The sequence below is a fragment of the Balaenoptera physalus genome (genome assembly GCF_965194825.1).
Source record: "Balaenoptera physalus genome assembly, chromosome: 17".
NCBI classification, from domain to species: domain Eukaryota; kingdom Metazoa; phylum Chordata; class Mammalia; order Artiodactyla; family Balaenopteridae; genus Balaenoptera; species Balaenoptera physalus.
The window spans coordinates 69,071,390-69,096,206 of NC_138895.1; the positions used below are offsets into that span (position 1 = coordinate 69,071,390).

Here is a 24,817-nt window from a genome sequence, read left to right on the forward strand (position 1 = left end):
AACAGAAAGAAAATTCCCCTCTGAGTGATCAGTGTATTGGAACTCAGGGGCCTGAATCTCCCGCACACTTGATGCATGACCCTGACCAATCTCTTGATTCCTCTGAGCCCTGATGCTCTTGCTTATAAACCAAGCACTTGGACTCTATTCATTCGTTCGTTCATTTAACGAATATGTGCTGAGCCCCTGCTCGGCGCCAGACTCAGAGACACCGTGCAGGCGAGCGGAAGGGGCTTAGCCGATCTCCGAGGTCCTTTTCAAATCTCACTGGGGACTTGGAACGGCACATCTGTAGAGATGTGGAAGCATGTCCCCAAATCAGCATTTCCCACATGCCATCCGGGTGCCATCTCATAGCTGAACCCTCCATCCCGTTGCTCATGGCCCTCTAGAACACAGTTGTGTGCGGCCCTCCCCTTGCCCACCAAGAAGAGGTCACTGCGTAAGTGAGTGCGAAGGAAGGCGCCTTGGCCCCGGCTGGCTGAGTCAGCAGGACTGCCCCTGGCTCCCCGTCGGGGCTCCTCAACCCCTTCGCTGATCCCGAGAGCCACGCCCCCTCGGCTTTGCGGGCTGCGACGCTGATGAGCATTTTGCACACTCCGGCGGACTGAACTTTGGGATCTCACTCGTCCCCTCAGCAAAATATCAGGTGGAAGTGGAGCAGACTTGAATGCAAAGGACAATTACATAATTCGCCTAAGTCCCAGCACAGAAATGCCACATGCCTCCGCTACTTCACGTCTTCCCTTTCGTCCTTTTCCCCAGCGAGCCCAGGAAAGTAATCCCACAGCCTAGCAACTAAGCCCACACGTAACCTTTTGGCAACTGAGGATGCTTTCTTCAGGTGCTGGGAGACTGCAAACGTGGCTCCAAAACAAAATTCCTTCTGCTTCTCATTACCATGTTAAGGGGGTTGAGATGGTCAGATATATAGCTATAGCGGTAGATAGATATGCACACTATTATGTCACTATATACTGTATACGCATTATTATATCATTATGTATATAAATTTCATATATAATTTAACATATTCTATATAAATAATATATAAATAATTAATTTCTATAATAACTTAATAATATAATAATTAAATAATATGTAAGAATATATAATACTATATTATTATGAATAATTAAGTAATAATAAATAATTAAGTGTTAATGATAATTAAATATTCATAATAAATAATAAATAGTGGTAATATATGATTAAACAAATAATTAACTATATTTTATATAAATACTAAATACTATGTAAATATATAATTAAGTTGTGCCCCCCCCAAGATGGCCATCGTTTTATTTTCTACACCTGATCTAAACTGATTCACGAGCTTCCTCCCACAGGGGAGCAGGAACTCACCAACTGAAGGATTCTCAGTCCCTTCCGGTGGAAAGCAGCGTCTTTCAAGCTGAGTCACTGGGAGGGAAATGCTCAGCCCGCCAGGCTTTCCTCCCTGCCAGGCGCGGAGCACAGCCCCCATCTCATGGGGACTGCGGAGGAGCAGGCGAGTCGTCCCTGGAAGGCAGCTGAGCTGGTCTGAAGCCCGAGAGCCCAGCACAGATGTCTCCTCGGGTGCAGGGAATCCCTTCCCATCCTTTGAGGCGTGAAGCCGCCACCACCTCCTGAAGTCTGGTCACAGCCCTCTGCCTCCCGCTGGAAAGTCTCCAGATAATTGGTCCCGAAGCCAGGCCTCTGCTGGCCCAGCAGTTATTTATTTGGGGTTCCACATCTCCACCACTGTGTTCGTTTCCTAGGGCTGCCGTAGCAAATTACCACAAACTGGGTGGCCTAAACCGACAGAAATTTATCCTCTCACAGTTCTGGAAGCCAGAAGTCCAAAGTCAAGGTGTCAGCAGAAGCCCACTCCTCCCAAAGCTCTAGGCTCGCAGGGGAGATTCCTTCCCTGCCTCTTCCAGCTTCAGGCAGCTCTGGTCTCCCTGGGCCTGTGATGGCACCACTCCTTTCTCTGCCTCCGTCTTCACATGGCCTTCTTCTCCCTGAACTGTGTCTCAAGCTTCCCCTTCCTCTCCCTTGTAAGGACGCCAATCATTGGACACAGGGCTCACACTCAATCCTCTATGACCTAATCTCTAGATCCTTAGCTCGACTGTGTCTGCAAAGACCCTATTTCTAAATAACGTTCTGTTCACAAATGCAGGAGTTAAGACTTGGACATACCTTTGGGGGCCACAGTTCAACCCCTTATACTTTCCGAGGGCTACCTGGGAACTAGTGACTCCCTTACTCCCCTCGCCCACATTCACAGGCTGCAGAGAACTCGTATCTATTGAGACACCTTCCTCAGCTGTTTCCCACTAACCGCCAGGGGCCATGATAAGGCTGGACTTCTCTGTAAGGTTTGTGGTCCTGCAGGGCACATCCTGGGATGCCTGAGAGTTATTTCTGCTATTGAGGTGCCTAAAAACTTATCTGGAGTCCCTAGCAAATGTTCCAACTGCCTGATTCTCTGCCGCTTTTCTTCCCTACCTTAGGGCCATCTCACCCACCCCTCCCCCCAACCCCGGAGGAACTTAGTGCAAAGTGAAATGAACTAACTGAGAAAACCTGCGTCTGAACTCCAAGTCTGACATTTATTAACTACATGGCCTTAGGCAACCGTTGCTTCCATTCTGAACTCTTCCACACCACACTCCAACAATGAGAGTGACCCCCAAACCTTCAATCCCTTTTCCACCAGAGGAAAAATATGCCGCTACACAATATTCACCTTGATGCAGCTCCCAGGTGCCCTGACACTGCCACCTAAGGGAGAGACAGGCCATCCCCCAGTCATAAGCTACCTAATCACGTCCACCTGCCTGCTTCTCATCCTGACTCTGTGAGCCAAGGACCAAGCACCTGTCCCATGGCCCCAGCTAAACACTGGACCATATTCTTACCTGATTATCTGTCCTCTTCCACGAGACATTCAGGATCAGTTCCATCATCTCAGTATCTTCTCACACCTGTCAGAATGACTATCATTAAAAAGAACACAAATAGCAAATGTTGGCTAGGCTGTGGAGAAAGGGGAACCCTCATACAGTGTTGGTGGAAATGTAAGTTGGTGCAGCCACTATGCAAGATAGTATGGAAGTTTCTCAAAAAACTAAAAATAGAACTACCATATGACCCAGCAATTCCACTCCTGAGAATATATCCAAAAATAAAATAAAATAAAAACACTAATTCATAACAATACATGCACCCCAATATTCATAGCAGCACTATTGGCAATAGCCAAAACATGGAAACAACCTAAGTGTCCATCAACAGATGAATGGATAAAGAAGATGTGATACACACACACACACACACACACACACACACACACACATACACACACACACACACAATGGAGTACTATTCAGCCATAAAAAAGAATGAAATTTTGCAATTTGCAGCAACATGGATGGAGGACATTATGCTAAGAAAGACAGAGAAAAACAAATACAGTAGAATATCACTCATATGTGGAATCTAAAAAATATAACGAACTAGTGAAAATAACAACAAAAAAAGAAGCAAACTCACAAATAGAGAACAAACTTGTGGTTACCAGTGGGGAGGGAGGGGGAACATAGGGGTGGGGGAGAGGGAGGTACAAACTATTGGGTGTAAGATAGGCTACAAAGATGTATTGTACAACATGGGGAATATAGCCAAAATTTTGTAATAACTGCAAGTGGAGTGTAACCTTTTAAAATTGTATAAAAAATAAATTTTTTAAAAGGCAAAAAGACTTTAATATGGCAAAAAAAATAATCTAAGTCATCTCAGACACCATGGGAAGTCCGAGCATCATGTGACACTTCTATTCACACTGCCTGTACATCTCCTAATCAAAACCATCTCCCACCCTTTCTCTCCCCCTCGAAACCTTTCCACAGAGCCCTCTGGAACTCAGGCTTTCCCCACCAAACTCCCCTTCATCCTCAACCTCTTCTCTGTACATTCCTGTCACCTTCTTCTACTAACTAAAATGTAGCCTGTTCTTGGGGACACTGAGTCTTCCACAGCCCTCCTAAACAGAGACAATTTTTTTTCTCATAATCCTTAAGCCTCAGGATGTGAGGGTGGAGCAGGTATCCTCTTGGCTCCCCATTGTTTCTTCCAAGCAATTTCTCCTTCTTGCTCCATTAAAAACTAAATAATAACAAAAACAAAAAACAGAAAAGAATAATCCGGGCCTATTCTTTATTAGTTATTAAATATTTGAAATACTGCCCTAGACTGGGAGAACACAATTATAAGAGGCAAGAATCACAACCACCTTTAGAAAATATTTGGAAGTGTTTCACATTTATAGAAAGCACCTCCCAGCCTTGCTTTCCTGGCCTTACCAACCTGGCTCACTTTGGATGTATCAGTTCCTGAGGCCAAGGCACAGAAGTGACACCTGGTCTACCCACACCTCCATGCAAATCTCACACACAACCAGAAACAGTTGTCAGCAGGCATGCCCCACAGGCCAAACAAAAATGCACACAGTAACAGGCGCACATTTCCTTTTCCTTTCCATGTCTCACCTCTTTTTCACTTTATTTCATCGTTTTTGCTGTCGGGTTTATTACTTTGGAATGCCCCTTGGAGGATTATTCGGGAGTAAAATTACCACATTTAACTCAATGCATTGCTCTCAGAAGCAGGTTTTATTTCCTGTACTTGAACCTGGACAGTAAACAAGATGCTTCTCTTTCTCCCAGCCCTCCATTCCTGCCTCCCCTTGTGTCTCCGTGGTTAAGAGGGCTAACATATTTATAACATTCCCCATCATTTATGAAGACTTGGCCTAGAGCTTGCCTCGAGAGAAACAGAGAGATTTCTACACACACTTTATTCCACACATTCACAGAGGAAAAGACAGTGAACTAGTTATGCTCAGGTGGTTTTCTTCAAGTTTTTAGGGGGTTGTTCTCCCAGGCTGGGTGATTCAAAGAATAAGGTACAAGTTCTTTGATTCCATAACATTTTCAACAACTCCATTCTGTACAAGAGAACTTTCCCTGCAGTGTAGCAAACCAAGGGAAGCACTGGACTTTGAATCACAAGGATACATGTGCTCCTCTCCACCCATTCCAATAAGATTTTCACCCCCAGGTCACCAATGGCTTGTCAAGGTCACCAGTGCCTGCATCTGGCCAAATCCAAAAATGGATTTTAGTTCTCATCTTACTCAGTATCTCAGCAGCAAGTGACACAGTCAAGCCTTCTCTTCATGAAACACTTTTTCCCTTGGTTTCTGGGCCACACATTTTGTTTCCCTTCTACCAATCTGTCTCTTCCCTCTCTCCTTTGCTGGGTTCTCTTCTTCCTGACCTTTGCGTGTTGGGATACCCCACAACTCAATCCCAGCCTTTTTGTCTCCTCTATGTGATCTCATCCAGTCCCAAGGCTTCAAAGGCAGCCTATATACTGATGACTCCCAAATTTTATTTTCAGACCCAACATGTTTCTTATTAGGAATCTCAAACCCAACATGTCCAAAATGGCATTCCTAATTTCTCCCCTTAAACCTATCCCTCTTTCAGTCTTCTCCAAGTCAGCAAATGGTACCACCATTCCCCAAGGTGTTCAGATGAAAACCCTGGCATCTTTCTTAACTCTTCATTCATTCCTACTTAGTTTCCTACATTTACTCATCAGCAAATCCTCCCACCTCTATTCCAAATCTGACCTCTTTTTACCGCCTTGACTGCTACCACTCTAGCTAACTTCATTTTTGCCTTGATTATTGCAAGAGCCTCCTGTGGTATATTGCACCATGGTTTCCGAGTATTCACTGCTCCTCTTGGTGGAGGATTATACTTCCCCACCCCCACTGATGCCAGGGTTAGTCACATGACTTCATTCAGTCAAGGAACTGTGAAGGAAGTGACGCCTGTCGCTTTCAGGCAGAAGAGTTCAGAATCTGCATGTGAGTCTCCATGATCCTTTTGGTTTCTGCTATGAGACCAATAATGTTCCAGATACAGCCACTCCATCCACCCATATTCTAGAGTGGAGACGATGTGGAGGAGAGCTGCCAAACATGAAGCATTGTTACTGTGGCATCACTCGGCCCATCCTGCCTAATACACTTACCAACTTGACTCCCTACTTCCATGTCACTGCCCTCCCCCACCACTTAGCCAGTAAACTCTCCACATAGTAGACAGAGGGACATTTTGAAAGGGTAAATCAGATCACGTCATATCCCCACTCAAAATCCTCCAAAGGCTTCCCACTTAACTGAGACTAAAATCTAGCCTCCTCATTGTGTTCTATAAGCCCCTTCTGTTGAGTCCCTGCCCATCACTCTGACAGCATCTCTTGCCCATCTTCCTCTTGCTCACTTCTGTCTCTCCACACTGGCTGTGATGGTTGATTTTACGTGTCAACTTGACTGTTTCACAGGATGCCCAGATATTTGGCTAAATGTTAATTCTGGGTGTATCTCTGAAGGTGTTTTCAGATTAGCATTTAAAACAGTTGACTGGGTAAAGTAGATTTTCCTTCCCAATGTGCGTGTGCCTCATCCAATTGATTCAAGACTGAATGGAACAAAGAAAAGGTGGGAGAAGGGAGAATTGTCCTTCTCTCCCCGACTGATTGAACTGGGACGTGGATCACCTGCTCTCGGACTGGGATTTACACCATTTGCTCTCTTGAGTCTCAGGCCTTTGGACTCAGACTGAATTACACATAGGCTTTCCTGGGTCTCCAGCTTACAGACAGCAGACTGTGGGACATCTCAGCCTCCAAAATCAAAATACTGGTTCTATTTCTCTGGAGAACCTTGACTAATACATTTTCATTGTTGCTATTACTTGAATATGCCAAAAATCTATCCACTCCAAGAAAAGTCACAGACATGCTGACAGCAGAATTTCCTTGAAGAATCAAACCAACCAAACCACCTTACACCTTACAAATCACCTTAGTGAAGTCCACAGCTAACAAATTCCACCCTCACACACAGACCTTCTAGTTAGCTTTTAAGTGTCCCATTTTAAAATGTGAGCATTGGGCTTCCCTGGTGGCGCAGTGGTTGAGAATCTGCCTGCTAATGCAGGGGACACGGGTTCGAGCCCTGATCTGGGAGGATCCCACATGCCGTGGAGCAACTGGGCCCGTGAACCACAACTGCTGAGCCTGCGCGTCTGGAGCCTGTGCTCCGCAACAAGAGAGGCCGCGATAATGAGAGGCCCGCGCACCGCGATGAAGAGTGGCCCCCACTTGCCGCAGCTAGGGAAAGCCCTAGCACAGAAACGAAAGACCCAACATAGCAATCAATCAATCAAAACAATCAATAAAATAAATCTTTAAAAAAAAAAAAAAAATGTGAGCATTAGCCAATGATCACCAGACCTCCAAGGAAATTCTTTAACTTTAAAAATAGAGGCCAAAATATTAAGGGGAAAAAAAAACTTGTAGAAGACTATACAGGAAGATTAAAAACTTAAAAGGAAACTATTGCTAACATTCTCAGAGAAGTAGGTAAAGTTATTGTATTTATTAAATAAAAATAATATTCTATCAAAAAGAAAACAATTATAGACCAAAAGAGAGTTCTTAGAAATTCAAACTAAATGTTGGCCAAAATGAGAATTTTCATAGAAAGGTTAGAAGATAAAGTTAGGGAAATCTCCTAGAAAGCAGAGTAAAAAGTCGAAGAGATGGAGGATAGGATAGAAAAGAAACTTTAAAAGTCAGTCTAGAAGTCCATCATCTGAATACATAAAGTTTCAGAAAAAGAGAACATGGAAAATGGAAGAGAGGAAAACACCAGAAGTAATTTAAGAAATTCCCCAATACTGAAGGGCATGAGTTTCTAGACTGAAAAGGCATGTTAAATACCCAGTGCAATAGATAAAAACAAGCCCATACTAAAATTTATCATCATAAATTTTCAAAATAATGGGGACAAAAAAAATCTTAAGTTTCCAAAAAAGTGAAAAAGGTTACTCAAAAAATCAGGATAATCTCAATAACCACACTAGAAGCAAAAAGATACTGGAGCAATGACTTCAGAGTTCTGTAGAAAAATCATTTCCAGCCTAGAATCCCCTACCCATCAAAGTTATCAATTAAATGTCGGGGTGGAATACAAACATTTCAGACATGATAGGTCTCAAAACATTTACCTCTCATAACACCCTTTCTCAAGAAGCTGTTAGAGAGGTTGTTCATCCTAAATTAGGAAGGAAACCAAGAGAGAAGACACAGGTCTGGGAAATATGAGCATCAGTCCAAGAAAGAGGCAAGAGAATCTCAGGGATGAAGATGAAGGGAGATCCAAGAAGGACAGCTGTGCACTCAGCCTAGAAAGAAAATAGTCCAGATTGGAACAGCTCAGAAGGGCACAGGAGAGAAAGCCAAAAAGATGGCCCTGTTGCAATATCCGATGTGAGTGAATATATTGAAGGGAGATTTAAACAACTGAGGGGAGAGTTTGGGATGAATTCGTGATATAAAGCAAAACAAAGGCAGAAAAAACAACATAAATATTAACTCCAGGAAAACCTAAAGGTCATACAAGAAAATTAAAATAATCGTATTTCAACTGTGAAGAGTCTGTAAAGAGACAGGATAATATACACACTAAATATGGAATATTAACCTAAGCAAAATTATGAAATAACAATAGTGAGATAATGGGAGATTAGGGGGCTCAGGAATTTTGCATGATGGAACGAGATAGGGGGTGACAGAGAGCTAAAATAGTGAGAGGCTAATAAATAATGCCTAAACCTAGAAGAAGAAAAGAAAAGATCACTATAAGCATATTAAAGAGATAAGGAGGTAATCAAATAATCAGCTAAAAGGGTTGGACATGTTGATTCTAGAAAGCAGGAAAATAATGCAGCAAGGCGGGGGCTGCTTTTTTTAATGTGCCTTGTGAAATTATTTGACCCCTCTTATGGACTGAATGTTTGTGTCTCTCCAAAATGGGTATGTTGAACTTTAATCTTCAAGGTCATGGTACTTGGAGGTGGGGCCTTTGAAAAGTAATTTGGTTTAGATCAGGTCATGAGGGTGAACCCCCAATTTCCTTTAAAAAGGAAGAAGAAAGACTAGACCTCTCTCTCTCTCTCTCTCTCTCTCTCTCTCTCTCTCTCTCTCTCGCTCTCTCTCGCTCTCTCTCCCCCTCTTCACCATGGGAGAACACAGCAAGAAGCCAAGCCAGAAAGGAGCCATCATCAGGAAGCTTTCAAATCTGCCGGCGCCTTGATCTTGGACTTCCTGGCCTCCAGAACTATGAGAAATAAAATGTCTGTTGTTAAGCCACCCAGCCTGTAGTATTTTGTTACGGCAGCCCAAACAGATTAAGACGGCACCTAAAATTATGTGTATAAAACTTTGATGGAAATGAAAAGCAAATTTAGAAATGATCATGCATCAACAATAAATTCAAAGGATGATTTTAATTTGGCTTCCCTCATTGTGTGCACACAGAGACACATAGCACCATTTGGGCAATACATTTTGCAAAACATCTAAATGCATGAAAATATTTCAAGGAAGCGTTAATCATGGCCTGGGCCAATCTGTCTTTTGTAAATAGTTCTAAGGGAAGTATACTAATTAGAGCTAGGATAGGCAAATGATACAGCAAGCCATCAATCAACAGCCTTTGCTGCTCATCTATTGAATATATAGCAACAGATAGTCAACCTTCTGTGGGATAAACAACCAAAAGTGTAAGATATAGTTTCTGGCACTAAAGGTCTTAAGAAAGACATGGGGCAGAAATTTCTGTAACGTTAAACAACCAATTTATAAATAATATTTCATCAAAAAGTAAAAAGATGTCACAAGATAACACAGGACTTTTACTAAATAAATACCACAAACTGCAGAAGTGTTATTGTTTAGAAGAAAGAAAAATCATGATGCAGAGAAGGGATCTCAGAGGAAAGAGTTGAGAATTAGGTCTTGAAAGATGGGTTGCACTCGAATGGATGGGGAAACGAAGGAATTCAAAATGTGGATCCAGGAAAGCAGGATGTGGTCTTGGCATCATGAAGAAATTTCCGAGTCTGGAGCCAAGGCATTTGAATGAGAGTCTGCTAACGAAAGTACAGAGGCAAAGTTTTAGCCTCTGGCTGGAGGAAAACCACTTATTCAGAAAAAAATAATTCCGTCACCCACAGTGAGGCCAAGAATCCAATCAGGTGTTCTGCTAAGATGTGTATCCATCTTTTTATGTGATTTAAAAAAAAACCCAGGAATGGTTTCTGATCAATGTTACAGACCCAAATTCCATGTTAACAGCAATTACCTCTTAGCAAAATCATTAATTAAGGTACTGCCTTGATTTTATTGTGAATAATAAAAATATGTTTGCAGACTTCTGTACTTTGATAAAAGCATCTGGGTGTGATTTATTGGCGGAGACTTTTCTCCAAGGAAATATACATATGTAAGCCTTACATTTTGATAAAGTTCAAACACATTACCTCTTCAATGGCTGAAATAAAGTGACTTCAATTCAGACAAATAAATAGGAGAGACATGTAAATTAGCAAAAAATCAATGTTCTGACATTTACGTAGCACTTAGATCCCACAATGAAAAATATGTAGATCACTGGAAGTCAGAAGGCTTTTCCTTACTTAGCTATCATCAGACAAACCTACATACACAGTAGTCACTCAAAAAGAAACTTCTGATTGTATTTGTAAGTAATTAAGGGAGATCTGGGGGCAGATAGAAGAAGGCGGAAGTTACGTCATGAGGGAAGGCTGGGACCAGTTGACATCCAGTTCCAGAAGAGCAGGTAGCTGTATCCACCAGTACCCAGAAGAGGGCAGGCAAGAACCACTAAGGGGGACTCTTCCACAGAAGGTCACCCAGTTGGCACCAGTCAGGAGAAAGCATCCTCTTCACCTGCACAAAGAAGGCCAGAATCAGCCCAGGACTGAATGGTGAAGGAGATGGAAGAGGGAAGAAGCACTGGTGGGTCACCTGCACCAAAGGCCACTGAGACAGATGAAGCACCAGGCCAAGAAGAATCACGGACAAGCCAGAGGATGGAAAATAAAGACACAAAGCAGCCAGGAGTCAAAAGGATCTAGGCTCAGGAAGGCAGCAGCTCTGATCATGCCACTCCCCTGCTCAAAATCCTTCAATAGCTCCCTATTTCCATAGCACAACCCAAGCTCCTTAGCCTGACATTCAAGGCCCTACAACAACCCAGCCATAATCCACCTTGAGAATCTTAGGCTTTACTGTTGTTTTTAATCACACACCCAAGATTCCAACCAAACCAAAGGTGACTTCTCTCCTCTCTGTCTTTGTTCCTGCTGTCCCTTCATTCATTCATCTACGCACAAACACAGTGTGGCCTCTACATGCTAGTAATAGGAAGGAGGTATACAGGATCAATAAGATGAAATGCCCACCTTTGAGGAGCTACCAGGAGGAGACAGACAGCAAGACACAGTGACATGTGCTATACTGAGGGTAAGCAAGGGAGTTAATGGGGTGGAAAGAGAAGTGGCTAATCAGGCTATCAGAGAAGGCTTCCTGGAGGTGGTGACAATCCCCCTGAAATGACTTTTTCTCTCCTCCCCACATGTTTAAACTTTTAGCATCCACTGGAGAGTCATCTATTGTTTTCATCTGCCTGACTACCTTTCTCCCCCTCCTGGAAAAAGTATTCCCTCCTCCTTTGGAAACTGCTCCCTACTCCCCCTTCCTGGTGGGTGTAGGTGACACAGGCCTGGCCAATCATATTACCTCTTCCCTTTGTCCATGGTAACTGGTTCAAAGAGCATCCTCCAAACCAATCAGATCTCTTCTCTGGAGTTTTTTGGCCTCCCGTTGGAGTCAGAGGCCTAGCTCCCTCTTTCCCTAGATTGGAAGCTATTAGCATGATTCTAAAGCTGCTGGTGCCAAGTCCCTTGCCCCCTTTGAGGATTCTGAGAGGATAAACGGGAGAGAAAGAGGCAGAGAAATGTGACACGATGCAAATCCCAGAACGCAGTTACGCTGACTCACGGCCAGGCCTATATTTAACTGCATGTAACAAGAGCCCAGCTCTGGGACTTAACCAAAGAGGAGCTTATTTTTCTCAGGTAACAAGTGGTCAAAAGGCCAGAAGGCAAGATCTGAAATCCTGGCTCCGTGACGATAGCAAAGACCAACATCCTCCCACCCTCTTGCCCCACCATTCTCATCACCTCTCCTTCTCACCTCTTATGCTGCCTCTCTGGGTATCATATCCACATACCAGACAAGAAGGACGAAAAGCATATGCCAGCTAAGTGTGTCCTCTTTTGTCAGGACTCTCACAAGTCCCATTCTGTATACTTCTGCTTACATTTCAATGTTAAAAAAGGGTCTTGTGCCCCCTCCCCCAACACCTAGCTGCAAGGGAGTCTGGAGAGCTGTTTTTAGTTGGGCACAATGAGAAGATAAAAGGGATGCATATTGGGAAGGCAATGGGCAGTGTCTGCCACAACTCCTAATTTGCCTTGTTGACCTATATAAGTCCACACATCCTCCTTTTTTGCTTAAGTCAGTTTGAGGTAGATGTTTGCAACTTTCAAGAAAAAAAGCCATGACCGATATACCTGCCAAATGCCACCACCAACACCCAGTCCAACTCCATCAGAATAATCCTGCCTTCAATTCCTGGTTATAATGGGTGTTTTTCCCACTGCAGCCTGAGGTAGGGCAATCACAGGGACTGAGTTAATCCCACAGGCAGCCCAGGCAGACAGGTGGCCCCTGCCAGCATGACTGCTGGAATCTAGCTACTAAAGAACATCTGTCAGATGAATGGATAAAGAAGATGCGGCACATATATACAATGGAATATTACTCAGCCATAAAAAGAAACGAAATTGAGTTGTTTGTAGTGAGGTGGATGGACCTAGAGTCTGTCATACAGAGTGAAGCAAGTCAGAAAGAGAAAAACAAATACCATATGCTAACACATATATATGGAATCTAAAAGAAAAAAAATGGTCATGAAGAAACTAGGGGCAAGAATGGGAATAAAGACACAGACCTACTAGAGAATGGACTTGAGGACACGGGGAGGGGGAAGGGTAAGATGGGACAAAGTGAGAGAGTGGCATGGACATATATACACTACCAAATGTAAAATAGATAGCTAGTGGGAAGCAACCGCATAGCACAGGGAGATCAGCTCGGTGCTGTGTGACCACCTTGAGGGGTGGGATAGGGAGGGTGGGAGGGAGGGAGATGCAAGAGGGAGGAGATATGGGAACATATGTATATGTATAACTGATTCACTTTGTTATAAAGCAGAAACTAACACACCATTGTAAAGCAATTATACTCCAATAAAGATGTTAAAAATAAAATAAAATAAAAAATAAAAAGAAACGAAATTGAGTTATTTGTAGTGAGGTGGATGGACCTAGAGTCTGTCATACAGAGTGAAGTAAGTCAGAAAGAGAAAAACAAATACAGTATGTTAACACATAGATATGGAATCTAAAAACAAACCAAAAAAAAATGGTTCTGAAGAACCTAGAGGCAGGACAGGAATAAGGACGCAGATGTAGAGAATGGACTTGAGGACATGGGGAGGGGGAAGGGTAAGCTGAGATGAAGTGAGAGAGTGGCATGGACATATGTACACTACCAAATGTAAAATAGATAGCTAGTGGGAAGCAGCCGCATAGCACAGGGAGATCAGCTCGGTGCTTTGTGACCACCTAGAGGGGTGGGATAGGGAGGGTGGGAGGGAGACGCAAGAGGGAGGAGATATGGGGATATATGTATATGTATAGCTGATTCACTTTGTTATAAAGCAGAAACTAACACACCATTGTAAAGCAATTATACTCCAATAAAGAGGTTAAAAAAAAAAAAAAAGAAGAACAGCTGTCTTTAAAGCCATCAGCACCATGAACTTCTACCTAGTTACTGTTATTGATCCCATCCGCTGAATCCGGCAATGCTACCCAGGGCTTGTTGCTGGCAGGAAAGAAGGGAGGGCAACAGCCATCCCTATTTGCCACTGAAACACGTAAATGTGGTATGGTACATCTACATGATGGGACGCTGTACAGCATAAAAGAGAATGGGGAAATTCTGTATGTGCTGATATGAAACACCTTCCAAAAGGCATTAGTAAGGGGGTAAAAGCAAAGTGCAAAACGGTATATATAGGAGATCATCATTTGTGTTAAAAGGAAGAAAAAATAATATACCTGTAAATATTTGTACCTGCCTAAAATATCTCAGGAAGAATATACATTTTGCAAGAAACTGGTGCTACTAGCTGCCTCCAGCGTGAAGAACAGAGAACCTAGCGGATGGAAGGGAGGCGTTTTGCACACCCTTTAAACCTTTTAAATTCTGGATCTTGTGAAACCTATTTGGACCTATTTAGATCTTATGAACCTATCTGAAAAAGAATAAAAATACACTTCTTGAGGTAAACGCATTTGTGGTTTGTGGTGGTTTTCTGCCTGGGGTTTTTTTGGTTTTTGTTTTGTTTTTCAAGGCAGAACAACAGGAAGGAAGAAATTGGCTGCCAAGGCTGGGAAGAAAAAAAGAAAGAAACAGAGAAAATTAGCATCCATTTAACATTACCATAGAAATAATGTCTTGATTAATGGCTGTTTCTCTCATATTATTTTCAAAGCATTTACAGACACCAGTTCTCTCTCTCTCTTTCTCTCTCTCTCTCTCTCTCTCTCTCTCTCTCTCTCTTTTACAAGGTGTGGAAAAATGGATCCAGTTCCTTTCACCTCAGAGGTGATGCACGGCTTGAAATCTAAGTCTCCCAGGCTGGCGGGCTCCTCCATCCTGGTATCAGGCCACTGCGCCTTTACCCAGGCTGTTGCCTGTGCCCGGAATTCCCTTTCTTCTCCTCCTTAAGCCCAGAAGCCACTCCAGCATGCCCTCTCTATTGAAAATAGCTGTTCCTTCTTTTAAACCAGGGGTTCACAAAACTTTCCTTTTAAGAGCTGAATACTGCAGTAAATATTTTAGGCTTTGAGGGTCGTCTGGTCTCTCTCCTGCAAATACTCAACTCTGCCATTAGGGGGTGAAAGCAGCCATAGACAACACAAACAAATGAGCAAGCCTTGCTCCCATCCAATTTTATTTACCAGAACAGGTGGTGGGCTGGATTTAGCCTTCAGGGCAGGTTGGTACTTTGCTGACCCCCTCCTTTGGACCCCAAGGAAACTCTCCATCAAATTTGCCATCTGCTAGCATCATGCTCTGCATTTCATTATCCATTAGGGGTTTACCCTTCTATCTTCCCCTAGATGCAAACTCCTTGAGGATAAGGACTGCCTTTTACATTTTTCCAAAGAAGACATACAGACGCCAACAGACACATGACAACTTGTTCAACATCACTAATCATCAGGGAACTGCAAATCAAAACTACAGTGAGATACCTCTCCCCTGTCAGAATGGCAGTTATCAAAAAGGCAAGAAATAAAAAGTGTTGGCAAGGATGTAGAGAAAAGGGGACCCTCATACGCTAATGGTGGGAATGTAAATTGGTGCAGCTGCTATGGAAAACAGTATGGAAATTCCTTAAAAAATTAAGAATAGAACTACCATATGATCCAGTTATTCCACTTCTGGGTATATATCCAAAGAACACAAAAACATTAATTCAAAGAGGTATATGCATACCTGTGTTCACCATGGTATTATTTATAATAACCAAGATATGGAAGCAACTAATTGCCCATCAACAGATAAATGAATAAGGAAGATGTGGTATATTTTATACACACACACACACACACACACACACACACACACACACACACACAATGGAATATTACTCAGCCATAGAAAAGGTGAAATCTTCCCATTTGCAGCAACATGGATGGACCTTGAGGGTATTAGGCTTAGTGAAATAAGTCAGACAGAGAAAAACATATACTGTATGATTTCACTCATATGTAGAATATAAAAAACTAAAAACAACAACAACAAAATAAATGAACAAACCAAATTAAATGAAAACAAACATGTAAATACAGAGAACAGAGTAGTAGTTACCAGATTGGGGGGTGGGGGTGGGAATGGGTAAAGGAGATCAACTGTATGGTGAGAGATGAAAGCAAAATTTTTGGTGGTAAACACACTGTAGTGTACACAGAAGTAGAAATATAATGTTGTACACATGAAACCTATTTAACATTATAAATCAATGTTACCTCAACAGAAAATAAAAATAAATTTTAAAAGACTGTCTTTTAGTCGCTTTTAATCCTCACCCACTAGCCTGAATATCCACTGAATTGATCCAAAGTCACGCAACCCTTCTGCTAAGGAGAGAACCCAGCTCAAAGCTTCCTTTTCTGGGGGCAAGTCTGTCACAGCCAACTCCAGCCCCTACACCCCATGTGCCCTTCACCTGAAAAATAGTGTCCCTGTCTGCCCAGGTTCTCTGCTTCCAGACCTCCCAGAGTAACTCAATTAGTGTACTTTCTCTAAAGGTTTGGTAGAGTGTCTGGATTAAATTTTTAGAACTATCAAATTCAAAAGCAATCTTGCTGAACCTGGCTACCACACCTCCATCTATGGCCCTCTGACCCCGCCCCTCACACGCTGCCCAGGTGGTTCATGATTTAATAATACTGCTTTTGTTGCTGTTAGTTTTCTGGTCCACCTTCATCAGTTGCTAAGTAACATTTATTGAGCAGCTACTATAAGCCACATGCTTTGAGCATTTTAAAAAGACATTCAAGGGTAAGATGAGACTTGTGCTTTCCATTGTATAACCTTTGGTACAGTTGGAATTATTTTTACATTTTTGCCTTCAGTTTATAAATATGTTAGAAGAGACCGCTGAAGGGATTTGATATGTCATTTTTGAAAATGTATATTTCACATGTGAGGTCTTTCTGCGTATGACACTTGTAGATCAATAATTGTTGTCTGACTAAGTCTAGAGAAAAACAAATCGTTTTTGTGCTGAGTTTGGAAACTACAGAGCTTTATTAAAATAATCTTACCCTCACTTTCTAAGATTTCTTTCTGCACTAACATTACTATGCTTCCAAAGTCAAGGGCCTCTGGGTTCTGAGACTTGGAAACCCAGAGGATGAAGCCTTTCCTTGGCCCCTGCCCACCGTGCGCCACCAGACTCCTATCACTGCCTCCTGCACACAAAGGGCGAGTCTAGAAAAAACCTTGTTGATTGAGTGCTGTAACTCCCTGGACACTCCACCCAGCAGCAGGACTGCTGTTCCTCTGGCTCCCAGTAGGGGGAGAGGCTGTTCCCTCCGTCAGCTCCAGGGACCTCCCCAGCCTCCAGCTATTCCCCAGGGTCTGTGGACCCAGGAGACTCTCCCCAGAGTTTCAATCCTCTTTGTTCCCTCAGCGGTGGCAGCACTGTCCAAACTTCCCAATGCTGCTGAAATTGCAGCAAAACGAAGACTGTATTGGGAGCTGGCACCCAATAGCATGTTCCCCATCGTGACTGCCACCTGCCTTCAGCCCCTGAAGTCCTGAGGAAAATAAATGAAATGCATATTTGGACACGTAGAAATGATGAGTGGAGCTGCCATGACCCCTAAGAGCCCTTGGGCTTTCTTCTCAGACTCAGTCACCAGTTCCCTAAGCTCCCACCCCGCTTTCTAGAGCCTGCGCCTGACTACAGAGCCCTTGAGAAGTGACTAGTGTGATGAGTAGTTGAACGTTTTATTTTATTTAGAGACAAATACTTAATTCAGTTATTGGAAAACTTCATGTTTGGAACAGTGAGGGCAGATGAATCTATTTTTTCAACTGTAAATTTTATAAAATCAAAATACATATCAAGTACTTTCGATGAAAACGTAGAGTCCAGATGAGAGGCACTGTAGGTGTAAAATACATAATAGATTTTGAGCGCTTTTACTACAAAAAAAAAGCAAAAATATCACATTCATAATGGTTTATATTGATTACATGTGAAAATATTTGGGATATCTTGGATTAAATAAACTATATTATTAAAGTTAATTTTACCTGTTTCTTTTTCCGGTTTTCACTTTACAGTTGACCCTTGAACAACCCGGGATGAACTGCGTGGGTCCATTTACATGCGTATTTTTAAACACTACAGAGCTACACAGTCTGCGGTTGGTTAAATCCACAGAGGTGGAACCACAGAGACAGAGATACCATGGATACAGAGGGCCAACCATAAATTATACTCGAATTTTCCACTGCTCAGAGGGTTGAGGCCCCTAGTCCCCCATGATGTTCAAGGGTCAACTGTATTTTTCTAGCAGACGGCACTTTTCTAGACCCTCTTCCAATTTCCCTTTGCATTGGAAACTGGCCAGAAACTCCAGCCGCCCCTGGCAGCGTGGCACTCCTGGCGTTAACAGGGTGGAATCCTCAGAAGAAAGCGCTCAGCCTGGTGAAAGAGGACAGAAGGAGCAACACCAGGTAGAACTGGGTCTGACCTCCCATGGTAAAGCCAGCCCCATGCCAGTACCCTCCCCATCCCTACCCCAGGAACGGGATCCCTACAGGCCCACAGTGGACCCTCTCCTGGAGACCCAGGGATTATAAACACTTGGTCCCGGCCCTTTAGGAACACATGGCTTTGTGTGGAGGGTTTCCACAGTCAAGGATAGGAGCAGTGGTACATGCAGGGGCATCTAACTCAGCCCGGGGGGAGCAGGGAACTCGCCCCAGATGAGGTGGCACTGGGGCGACGTTGGAGGAGATTCAGACCTCTCCCCAGCTGGCCTATGTAGTGGCTCTGCTAAACCAGATGTATGAACTTGGGCATGACTGCCCCTCTCCAAGGCTTCGTTTCCATCTTGTAAAATAAGGCGGCTCGAACAGACTCTGCTTAAAAATGCAGTTATTTCAATACAACTGTTCTTTTCTCTACATAGCATTGGCAGAGAAGCGGGGCTCCAATCAGGCCCAAGGCCAGGCCTTTGCTTTTCTCCAAGAGCTAACTCAGGAGTTCATTTCCATGCCCAGCGCCCAAGCCCAGGTCTGCTTGAAACGCAGGCCAAACGCTCATACAAAGATACACGGAAGGGAGGCTGACCGGGACGAGAGAGCCAGCCCCCCATCAGCAGGACCAGCACTGGGAGTTCAGCTTTCTGTGGCCGCTCTCCTTGCCTCTGGGGAGCACTGCCTTCCAGGAGGCTCTGAGTTGGAAACATACAAGATGGATTTGGGCACAGATCCCCAACACAAATGCCAGCAGGATTGGAATATCCTGCAAAGCGCTTTCCAGGCTTCTGGTGCCTGAGAAAGACCTGAGAAGCCAGAAGGAGGGGTGGGGAGAGCCTGGTAGTCGAAACCCAGAAACCCAGCTCTAATCCTGACTCAGCCAACAACGAACTCAGTGCCTTGGAAATAACAATAACAACAACAACAATAATAATAATTTGTGTGTGTTTCCCTCCAGGTGCCAGAGCAAAACAGGCGTGTAGATCAAATGGGAGTGAGAGATGACAAGTGTACCTCCAGCTACAGAGATCGGGAATGACTTCCTAGCAGGGTGGCATTTGGGGGAACAAGGAAGCCCGGATCCTGGGAGGAGAGGCTGAAACTGAGGCGCATCTCCTCTTTCTGTTCTGTTTAGTTTATACGTTCTTCCTGCCGGGAACTTTCTGCAGCAGTGAGCTAACTCTTCTCTATTCTGAGATATAAAGTTAGTTCCAAACTTTAATGCTTGATTATTTACACTTCCTGTTACTACATTTATCACTCTCAAGAACGTGTGCGATGGTTTACGACTATGATGCTTTGGTCCCTTCAACACGACAGGGAATTTGTTTGATACTTTCTTTTGTTCCCTGCTAGCCCGCCATATGATCTCTGGATTGGAAGGAACCCTGAAGATTATTCTAGCCAGACCCCCGTCCTCTTTTCTCCCCCAGACACCTCTGCAAGACTGGTGTGCATGCCGTCTGCCTCTTTATTGTGTGCAAAACAGGATGTTAAAAACGGGTTCTTTCTGTTTCGATATCGGCTGATACCCCAAGACAATAAGAGCCAGCTGCTTCCTGTTTCAAAGTGAGGGTAAGACCATCAAGACTTGGGGAGAACGTAGTCAGGTTTTAAGAGCCCAACCCATCCACCTCTGGAAACTTGAAGAAGTTGGAGAGGCAGAGAGAGGGGTTGTTGTCAGATGAGGATTTGGGGAGAGAGTTGTCAAGTCTAGACGTCCATGCTCCTCACTGGGGAGGGGCTCCGTCATCTCACTGAAAGTCGAGGCAAAGGGCCTGCAGTGACCTCTTGGAAGGCTGGATGCATGTTCCTAGAACATGAGGGACTTGGTAGACTGCTGTCTGACTCACCCTGAGAAATCTAAAGGGCCGTGGCCGGCTAGCTGCTCTGAGGGCAGAGTGAGCAGAGGTTGTGATGGTTGCCTGCTCTCCCCAAGTTGTCATGGCCAAGGATGTGGGGAAGTTTCCTGTGAACCAGAGCTGGCCCCTCAGGAGGTGTGCCGCCGGATGCTGGGAGATGAAGAAGTCATGTAGGAACCAACAGAAGACACACAACTCCCAGTCAAGCAAACTGCAGGTGCCCACCAGGAACAGAGCAGGACTGGTTGCAAAGAACCCAGGAAGGAACATTCGAGATCAATCAGCTGTCAGACCCCAAGGGCTAGAACAACACCAATCTAGTAAGTCTTTTCCAGCCCCTTTCCTCCTCTCTCCCCCTTCCCAATTCTGGAGGAAGCAGAGGAAGCTCAGGGGAGATGGGAGGATAACAGAAGCGCCAAGTGAAGAAAAAGAGACACAACAGCCCACAGCCCTTCCCACTCCGGGGGCCAGCTGAGCTGGGGGAGGGAAATTGTCATTGAACATTGAGGGGTTGAATCTTTACACTGGAGTGGACCTATTAATTACTAAATAGAGCCTGGGTTTTTGTGAAAGAAGTAACTGGATGACTGTTTCACAGATAAGAGTGACAAAGTGAAAAGGAGTCCAATTTTATCAAAGAGCAAGATAATAACTACAGAAAAGATTGACAGGACAGTGGGAGACTAAGGATACAATTCATTTCCACTGCATCCTAGGAGTCCCTACTAGTTCACTATGATAGTGACACGCACACACATTTTCAGAAATCAGGATCATACTCTGTATGGCATTCCAATCTTTTTCTCTCAAAGAATAATATATTGTGAAGTTTTTCCCCTGGAAGAAAATATTCATCTACAAGTTGAACATTCCACCATATGGACACGCCGTCATTTATTTATCCAATATCTATCCAATGTTTGCTCTTGCAAATCACTCTAAAATCAAATATACTATGCATAAATCTTTGTGTACGTATTTGATTCCTTGCTAAGGATAAATTCCAAGAGTGGAATTGCTAGATTGATGGGTAGAAATTTTCAAGATTTTTTCTCTTGCTCATCAAAGAGGCATGGGGTCTAGAAACATATTTTTAGGAAGTGAATTGAGTTGTCCAGACCAGCCCTGCACTGGCTGAGAATTTCCTACAAGCTAAATAGCATCTCTCATGGGAGGGAAGCTACTATTGAGGAGGTTCTTCCTATGCACAGGTATGTAAGGGGAGTGAGCATCACACCTGAACAAGCCCACTATAAAACATAGAGAGAGTGAGAGAGAGAAACTCTTCACATAACTCTTGTAGAGTGCCTACATTTCTGAGTCCCTCGCAGGATTGATTTCTTGGGGAGGCAGTATGAAGTATGGTCAAGAGTACTGATTCTGGAGTTAGACAGGTCAGCCTTGCCTCTTCCACATTCTAAATGTGTTCTTGAAGCAAGTGTTATTTCACCTCTCTATCCTGTTTCCTCATTTGTGAACTCTCTGTTATGGCTGTACTGTGTCCCCCAAAATTCATATGTTGAAGTCTAAACCCTCAGTGCCTTAGAATGTGACTGTATGTGGAGCATTAGTTTTTGAAGAGGTAATGAAGTTAAAATCAGGTCATTAGTGTGGGCCCTCATCCCATATGACCACAGTCCTTATAAGAAGAGAAGCTTAGGATACAGGCACAGGAAGAGGGAGGACCATCTGAGCAGACGCCATCTCCAATCCAAGGGGAGAGGTCTTAGAAGAAACCATCCTTGCTGACACCACGATCTCAGACTTCCAGCCTCCAGAAGGGTAAGAAAATAAATTTCTGTTGTGTAAGCCACTCTAGTCTGTGGTATTTTGTGATGGCAGCCCTAGCTAACTAATACCCTTTCCAAATTAGATTAATTCCTGAAGGTGCTTAACAAAATGTCTGGAGTTCAGTAATTGCTTGATAAATGGTGTCATTTGTTGTCATCTTCTGTGCTTATCTTTAACAGAAAAACTGAAGCCAGGTCAGCTAAATCAGTGGTTCTCAGCTGGGAGTGATTTTTGCCACCCAAGAGATATTTGGCAGTGTCTGGAGATATCGTTGGTTGTCACAAATTAGGGGGAAGGGTGCCACCAGAATCTAGTGATTAGGGATGCTTCTAAACTATGCACAGAACAGCCCACACACACAGAACAAAATATCAATATTGCAGAGGTTGAGAAGCCCTGAGCTAAACCAACACTGGCATTCACCTGAGAGCCAGCGCTTACATCCCAATGAGCCCCACATCCCTGTTTTGTGAAATGCCACTTTTGTGAGGCATTTCCCTCCCACTATCTCCAAGGCCAGCTGGTATACCAACAGGTAGGCTTGGCCATGCCCCCTGTCTAGCACTCACAGTGTGAAATGATAGACAGGAATCTAATTACCAGGTGTATTAGTAGGCTTTTACTACAATAATGCTGCCTAATGAACAATTACAAATCTGTGAGGCAAACAAAATAAGCATTTACTTGTTTCTCATGGCTTTGAGGGATGGCTGGGATAGTTAGCTTCAAGCTGTGGGTCAAGCTCAGGTCTGCCCCATGCATTTTATTCTGGAGCCTGGGCTGAAGGAACACCAAGAAATGGGCATGTTCTTCCCATGATGGAGATCCCAGTGGGACAAGTAGAAACAATGATGTCTTCTAAGGCTCAGAAGTGACACATGGCCACTTCAGCCCACATTCCATGGCCCAAAACCCATTTGTGGCTCTCTGTTAGCTAGAGGATAAAGTCTAAATGCCTTAGACTGCCTTCAGTCCGGTTTTGGAACCAAATAGACTATAACAGATAAACATCTGTTTAAGACTTTAGCAGAACACAAAAGGGCCTCATTGTCCATCTCTGCCATCTCTTCAGCTCTACTGTGGCTGGACCTGCAGTTCCCAAATGGGTCCTTCATACTATTTCACACCAACAGGACTCTGCAGATGCTGCCACCCTGAAATGTCTTTTCCCCCTCTGCTCTTGAAGAATTCCTCTCATTCTCTAAGTCCTAGTTCATGTGTCTCCTTTTCTGCAAAGCTCCCCAACCCAACCAGAGCTAAATTTTTGCTTTAGTTATCACTGTAAAGAGAAAATGATCTGTAAGATCACTTCTCATATGCCATTGCCCTTATCTCTGAACAATTAAGGAGCACTCTGAGGACAAAAACAGAGTCCTATTCATGCTCAGGTCCCCAGTACCTAAGTACTAATATTTGTTGAATTATTGAGTCAGTAAATGAATGAATGATTCAGTAAACAAATGACTGAATTTTGTGTTCCATTTCAGGTATGTAACTACTTCTCCTTAGTTTACTCAGACAACTAGTTGCCTCCCAAAAGCCATTCTCCCTTTCTTCCTTATGTACTAAAGCCTAAATTTTAAACTGAGAACATTATCATTCATTTCTTAACCTTCTTTGCAGCAAGGTGTGTCCATGAAATTAAGTTCTAGACAATAATATATAAGCAGAAATGTTGTATGGAACATTCTGAGTGGCATCTTAACAGAGACAGGACAGACCTCTTCCATTCCTCCTTCCCACTGCCTAGAATCCAGATATAATGGCAGAAGCTTTAGCAGCCATCTTGGACCATGAGGATGGTAGGTGCACATGACAGAGCAGAAAGATAGAAAGCTTGTAGGTCTTTAATTCATGGAGCTTCCTTAGCAGCCCCACACTACTTACCTCCAAAATTACATTACATGAGACAATAAACCCTTGTATGTTTTAGCCACTGTATTTGAGCCTCTTTTTTACAAACAAACAATTCTAAAGTGTACTTCAAGTTCTCCCTGAGTCCTCACTAGGTGAACACATCTTCCTCTCAGTGTGTTATACATTCACTTTCCTATCAGTGGTTTTGGCATTCCCTACAGAGTCTCTTAAGGACTGGAGGGGACCCCAAATAGCCAAATAATCTTGAGAAAGAAGAATGGAGCTGGAGGAATCATGCTCCCTGACTTCAGATTATAATACAAAGCTACAGTAGTCAAAACAGTATGGTACTGGCACAAAAAAACAGACAGATAGAGCAATGGGACAGGATAGAAAACACAAAAATAGGGGGAACCTTCAAGATGGTGGAGGATTAAGCCATGGAGATCACCTTCCTCCCCACAAATACATCAAAAATACATCTACATGTGGAACAACTCCTACGGAACACCTACTGAATATTGGCAGAAGACCTCAGACTTCCCAAAAGGGAACAGACACCTTCAGGTGACCTACATACAGAGGCAGGGCCAAATCTAAAGCTGAACCCCAGGAGCTGTGCGAATAAAGAAGAGAAAGGGAAATCTCTCCCAGCAGCCTCAAGAGCAGAGGATTAAATCTCCACAATCAACTTGATGTAGCCTGTATCTGTGGAATACCTGAATAGACAATGAATCATCCCAAAATTGAGGTGGTGGACTTTGGGAGCAACTGTAGACTTGGGGTTTGCTTTCTGCTTCTAATTTGTTTCTGGTTTTATGTTTACCTTAGTTTAGTACTTAGAGCTTATTATCATTGGTAGATTTGTTTATTGATTTGGTTGCTCTCTTCCTTTT

At 43.5% G+C, this 24,817-nt stretch overlaps 1 long non-coding RNA gene across 1 annotated transcript; it reads right to left on the minus strand.

Moving 5' to 3' along the window:
• Positions 1-7,330: 7,330 nt before the first annotated feature.
• On the minus strand, positions 7,331-15,416 carry LOC309646702. Its single transcript, XR_014255542.1, has 3 exons — positions 11,731-15,416; positions 9,145-10,878; positions 7,331-9,106 (listed from the first exon to the last, which is right to left on the minus strand). It is a non-coding gene; the product is annotated as an uncharacterized lncRNA (long non-coding RNA).
• Positions 15,417-24,817: the final 9,401 nt, after the last annotated feature.